Genomic DNA, 6602 nt, shown 5'->3' on the forward strand with positions numbered 1-6602 from the left:
AGGGAAATGACCTACAGCAACGCGTTCACACAGCCCGCTTCTCCACAGGTTGGCTTGACATAAATCATTGAGTTTTCTGTCCTGATCAGGTAAGTGTTTATGTTGGGGCCTCTAACTCTGGTAATTATGACACAGGGACCTGTCATGTTGGGGCCGGCGATGCTTAAGACTACATACTTTCAGTCTTTTTATTGCCTTCCTGACAGTGAAAGAGAAGCTGTTAGAAAGTCGGCTGCAGGCTGTGTCATTAGAGTCACTGTTAACAATGGAGTTACAAATAAACTGTTGTCATTGTCAACCATGCACAGCACAAAATACACTTTCTCATCATCATCTGAAATGCAAACAATTTAATAATATAGATTTAATGCTGATATATTGGAGTTCTTGCTAGAGCTAGGGTGAGTATTGTTACAATGGGGCATCCAGCCAACCATTTCCTTCCGCTTCATCCAGGGCCGGGTCGCTGAGGCCTGGACTTCCCTTTCCACACACACTTCCTCCAGCTCCTCTGGACGGTCTCCAGGCAGGGTCTTCCTCAGGGCCTCCTCCCAGTGGGACATGCCCAGAACACAGAGACGAGGATAATCATGGAGAAGAAGCGGCTCTACTCTGAGCTCCTCCCGTGTGACTGAGCTCCTCACACTTTCTCTAAGGGGGAACTCATATCGACCGCTTGTATCTGCGATCTTGTCCTTTCGGTTATTACCCAAAGAGTTTTGTCTTTCGACTCAGCTCCTTCTTCACCAGTCCACAACTTTTTAACATTGTATTAAATGTAAATACACATGTAAATGTAGTACATATTATAAAAGTTCTACATGTCTACAGAAGTATTACAAACAGAAATGGTATTCCTTCTCAAACCCACATTTTGTCACATTTCACAAATAATTACATTTTCCCAAAGCATATTATTTTTAATCCTACACATATCACCGATTAGTATAAGATGAATTGTAAGATATAAAAAATCACTGACACAATGTATTCAACTGACCCACAGACAAGTGAAAATGTAAAGGTTAAAAAGTCAGAAATGTTCATTCTGATCAGATTGAAGCTAAAGATTCAAATATGCCCGGCATTTGAAGTGTATTATTGCTTGCTTACCTGTGGATGCCGTAGCTTTATCTAGAAGCTTTCCGGGTGTATTCCTTGCTGCGTCTGCAAAGATAAAAAATAACCAAAATGTTGTTTTTTTTGCGCTAGAGCAAATTCTTAAATTCTTTTGTCCGAATAAAGGAAACACCTAAAGTCGGCATTTCCATCTGGACATGAAACTCATTGATTCCATCTGTGAAGTGATCCACCCATATCAAACCACACCTAATATGCTAATATGGCTTTGGATTGGGCGAAATCCTTGTGCAAATATCACAGAAAACAAAAATTAGCAAAAATATAAGTTTTTATATGATCGATTTGGAAAGATGTATGTTTATCTTATAATTAAAATGTCCAATACATGATGTGAAAGAATGGACTGTGTCATCTTTTGTCCTGATGTGTTGCACCAGCTGGACGAGGCTCTTTCCTCAGAGCCACAAACGTGTCAAATGAAAACAATTAGCAGCATACGCAGCTGTCCATTTAACACATCCATACGGCCTTGTTCAGTCATGGTGGTCTGTCTGGTTCTTTTTTGTAATCCAAAGTGTGTCACACATTTGAAAGATAGTTTTAAAAAACGGTTTATCTGTTTTTTGCTCCAGTAAAAGTTCTGGGGTTACGTGTTTAAGCTACAGCTGAAAATATAGTCTTAAAAGATACTTTTCGGACAAAAGCACAAATGTTTCATGTCAGGTTATGGGGCAGAAATACTTCTACATCCACATCTATTACACTTAAGTCACTTTTTTTTAATCGAAAGTATGAAAAAAGTATGAAAAAATATGACTCAATTATGTTTTTATAGAGGTTTTTGCCAGTGGACATGTATGTCCTTGTATGTCCTTAGGGTCCTAAATGTGACCCAAAAACATTCTCAGTGTTCCAATGCAGTAAAAAGAATATGATTTGACAAGAAATAGGTTAATTGGTATCATTTGGTATCACTGGTATCATTATCATTAACTAAACCGAAATAGTGGGTCGACAAAGTTTGAAAAACAGGCAAAATCGACAAAAATGTCCTTAGGGAAGCGAGAGGGTTAATTAATTAGATACTAAGCCTGAATTATGCTTCATAAACAATACTGTATGTTTACTATGAATTAAGTCTTTGTTCATGCTTTGTTAAAGCAAATTAAGGTGTAGTTATTATACAATGGTACCAAATGATCCTTTTGTTGGGACGATTACACCAGTATTAAACTAACATTGGGACATATTTTGGAATGTATGAGTTTATGTGAAAAGCCTTCCTTGTATTGTAGAACTGATACAAAACAAAAGAAATGTTTTTGTATTTTGCTACAAAGACGCATCACACTGTGGGACAGAATAAAGGTGTTCCATCCTCAAACGTCCAGCACCTTTACAGGTCAGTTACCTGATATGGTGCATGTCATACGAGTAGGCTACAGTAGGCCTATTTTCCATTCACTCCACATCAAACAATAATGTTCAGGTCATTCTGGGGCACATGCACACAATGTAGGCAAGTGTATTTTTCACTATATTGCAAAAAAATGATGCAATCAATGCTTAGTTGAACTAGTTGTAACTTCTGCAACACTCCCTGTTGCAGCAGCCTAATATAAAAGCCATATGCTGGTGCAGTGTGGTGGGTGATCCCGAGCATGGAAGAGATGAGATGACATCACTAGTTTCCACAGGACTGAAGGGGGAAACCAGAGGGCGGGGCCAGAGCTCTCTCAGTTTATGTCACGTACGATCCATCCATCGCAGGTCCTTCTAGTCATCAGGCTGTAGAATCTCACAGCACTTCTGTGGCCTCTACCCACAGAGTCAGATCTAGGAGTTTACATGCAGGTAGGACACTAGACTTGGATGGTTCACTCAGCAGGCAAAAAGTAGCTTTAAATAATTTAGCAAGGAGACAAATGCACTTTTTGTGCATTTAAAGGTGCAATATGTAACTTTTGGGGCATAATTTGGGATGGTGCATTTCCTGCTTTTCTACATGAAGGTGTAAATGTTGAATGCCCTACATACAACATCGACCTATTGCCATTCTGTGAAAATACTCTTAGCCAGTGAAAAAATAACTGAAGCAAAGAGAAGGAATAATTATTTGTTCAATAAGAAGCTTCTAAATGTTTTTATACAGCCCAAACTTTGCACTCAATATAAAAGACTTCCCCCTTGATTTCAGATTATAGAAAACAAAAATCAATGAAGTCATGAGAAAATTGTGATCATCAGTTTTGTGCAAAATGAACTGAAAAGACCTCATTTATTTCAACACACTTATTTTCATCAACTAAATGCTTCATTCAATCATAGCGCTGTTATTAAATTGTTACGACAGTGTGTCTTGGACTGAGTTCTGCCGTTACGATCTCGAACCATTGAGAGCAGTTCTTGTTTTGAACTTTCCGAGTTGCTCAGAGATTCCGTGGAAACATCCCTCCCAGAAATATTAAATCTGACTAACAAATTTATGAAAAAATAAATAGCCAAGTCAATGCTCAGTAAATCATTAGCGCCGGTGCCTAAAGCCTTGGAAAGATTTAAAGAAATATTAGCATCATTTTCTTTTTCCAGGTTTATATTTGAGGTGTGTCGCTGTCATTATCAGGCTAAATTCAGCAGCCGGCGAGTGCCCAGAAGAGCTGACATTTGCATCAAGAAACTGTGGATAAAGTGGGTTAGAATAATTTACTCGCTGATGGAACGTTTGCATGAAATTGACTTGTGGCCTCTTGGATAAATAGTGAGGGAGGGACATCCATTCCACACACTGACCTACAGCACAGGAAGCACATGGAGTCCAACATCCACCACGCCCCCTGCAGAAGTGCCCATAGTGCCTTTAAGTTCAGTTATGCACCTGTAACAAACGTCTAACATTCATCTATATGGAGCCTATTGTTTAAAATGGAAAAAGTGGCAATGAAAAATGGTTTTAAACAATATAAATGTCTGACTTGGTAGTTTTAGGTTAATATTGCTGCATTTACTGGACCTATCTATATAAAACAAAAACTCTCAGCTAGTCCAGTTAAGACAGTTTTTTTTCTGTCATATCTCTGTGATTTTCTGTTGAGTGAAGCACTTTGAATTGCCCTGAATACAAACTGTGCTCTACAAATAAACTTGCCTTGCCTTTATTTGAAGGACTCCAAAGCCAGTCACATATCATTTTCAATCAATCAACCTTTATTTATAGAGCCCTTTACAACACTCAAAGTGACCTATGTTTTTCCTAAAGCCAATAGTAGAAAAAAAGTTATGAATAATTCAGAAGGTTTGGGCTGGAAACACAGGTCCTCGGGGCAAATCCTCTAGAGTCTAGTGACCACTGAACATCAACTATCATGTTACTGCTGAGGAGATGACATAATATAATGAAATAACCATTTTCTACATTTTAATATGGGGATTGGCTTCACAGTTCACTTGTAGTAGGTGAAGGAACGTTCAATTCGACGTAACTCCGGTCAGCATCGGCCAAGTGATCACGTTTGACCAATGGGTAAAGATAGTGGATTTTTGTACTCTATGATTGTGAGTATACAAGTGTGATTATTGACTTCATTCTTAACAAAAAATAAGTCAAGATCTCAGAATCAGAATCAGAAAACAAAGAGCACCGAAACGCCGAGGCAGCCTTCAGCGGCGCCATCTTGGATACTTTAGAGTGTCTGTAGATTTCCTGTCAGGATATTTCATTCGCAGTGAAACCCTCACAGAGAATTAGAGACCACTATCCTCCACTCTAAGTATTAACCAAATAGATTGCATCACATATTTTAGTGGCTGTAATCGTGGTGTGCAACAAGGATCTTAACTAGGGCCTTTGCTTTTCACTGCAAACATGTAAACAGCTGTTACCACTGCGCTGTCCAGTCCAGTGTAGTAGTAAATCCCATCCCTCGTGCCTGCTTTCTCCTGTACAGCATTTTCTGGTGAGCCCCAGTCTGGACATGTTGTGGCCGAATGTGTACCTCACAAAACTACACAACAACAGCTGTTTTTTGCCACTGACAATACTCTTGAACTGTACCCAAAACAAATTCTGCACCTACATATCACATACATAAGTTTTAGAATTACAGTAGATTCAGACAGCAGATTTTCAGTTACACCAGTCACTTTGCTTGTTTTCTTGGGCGCTGCCTTCTGTTGTAAGCCTCCTTCCGGTTGTGTTATCATACATTGGGCTGTCGATCTCAGGAGCAAAGTTCTACTCCGACACAAAGCCGTTTTCAGGTGCAGTGTTGACATGTTGGTGCACAAGAACATTCAACATTTTACTCAAATTGGTCTACTTTATATAATATTTTTGGCGAGATTTTCCCTCGGTCTCCACTTAGTGAACAGAATTCCCACTCAACTAGAACATAATATGGTGAAAACTATTACACATTTAAACAAAACATGTGCAGTTGACCTAAAGGTGCTGCTGTCCTGGAGCCTGTTCCACTTACACATAAAAAAGGCCATCTTTCCAACCTCAGGGCTACCATAGATAACCATAATAAAAGTTCAAACTCAATTTTTATTCCAAGGATAAGGCTTGATTAGCAATACAGATTTCAATACCACAATAATAATTATTAGACAATTTAAAAATATATGTATTTTTGACACATATTAAAAGTACTTTTATACATAGTCATATTACTCTGATTTATTGGTACCTCTGATATAGAGCCAGCTCTTTCAAAAGATATTCAAGAATTGTCCAGTTTTGGCCTGTTTTTTTTTTTTTTTTAGGTGATTTTGTTATTATTTCTCAGCATTGATATTTGTTCAAATGAGTGTAGTATTAATTAGTATAGTATCAATTAGTATCTTGATATTGACCCTAATTAACCCTAATAACTGACTTCAGAGAAAGCACATTTGCTGTGCCAGAGCTTCTGCAGTTTCATGAAAGCTAAAGTTCATTAAAAGCTTGAGGACAACGGTGCCCCACAGAAACACGAGTACACCTATATTGATGTCCAGCGTATCAGCGCGTGCACCCCTAGAGTCCTGCCCGTGCATTCCTTCACACTCCTGTGCCAGGGCTCAGACAGACCCAGCCTGTCTACAGTCTGATTGGATGGAATGTGATGAGACCGCCGCCCGCCTGCACGCCCCAGTCTTCTCACTGGCTCTGTTAAAGGGAAAGACATGCCTGACATTCTCCTATGGACATAGACTTCATTTAGAGAAAATGGCCTGGAGGCTTCAAGAATTTACCAGCAACAGACTGGATTTATGTGTGTGAGTGTGGGCGGAGCGGGTGTGGAGCGAGAGAACTATTCAGCGCCCGAGGCATAGTGTAGTTTTGCTCATTTTACTACTTTAATCACACTTGTGCTTGTACTACTTATTGATTTAAGGTGTGTCACCTGCCGGCACCACTATAAAACTAATTCTTATTTTGTTGTAAAAAATAAATAAAAACAATATTAGCATTTGTGTGTGTTTAGGTTGAAGCCAGATTAACACTGTGATCACTTTCTGCCTACGTGGCATACAGA

Source organism: Eucyclogobius newberryi, unplaced genomic scaffold (genome assembly GCF_026437365.1).
Source record: "Eucyclogobius newberryi isolate DKJ021-1_F unplaced genomic scaffold, fEucNew1.0.hap1 SCAF_22, whole genome shotgun sequence".
NCBI classification, from domain to species: Eukaryota; Metazoa; Chordata; class Actinopteri; order Gobiiformes; family Gobiidae; genus Eucyclogobius; species Eucyclogobius newberryi.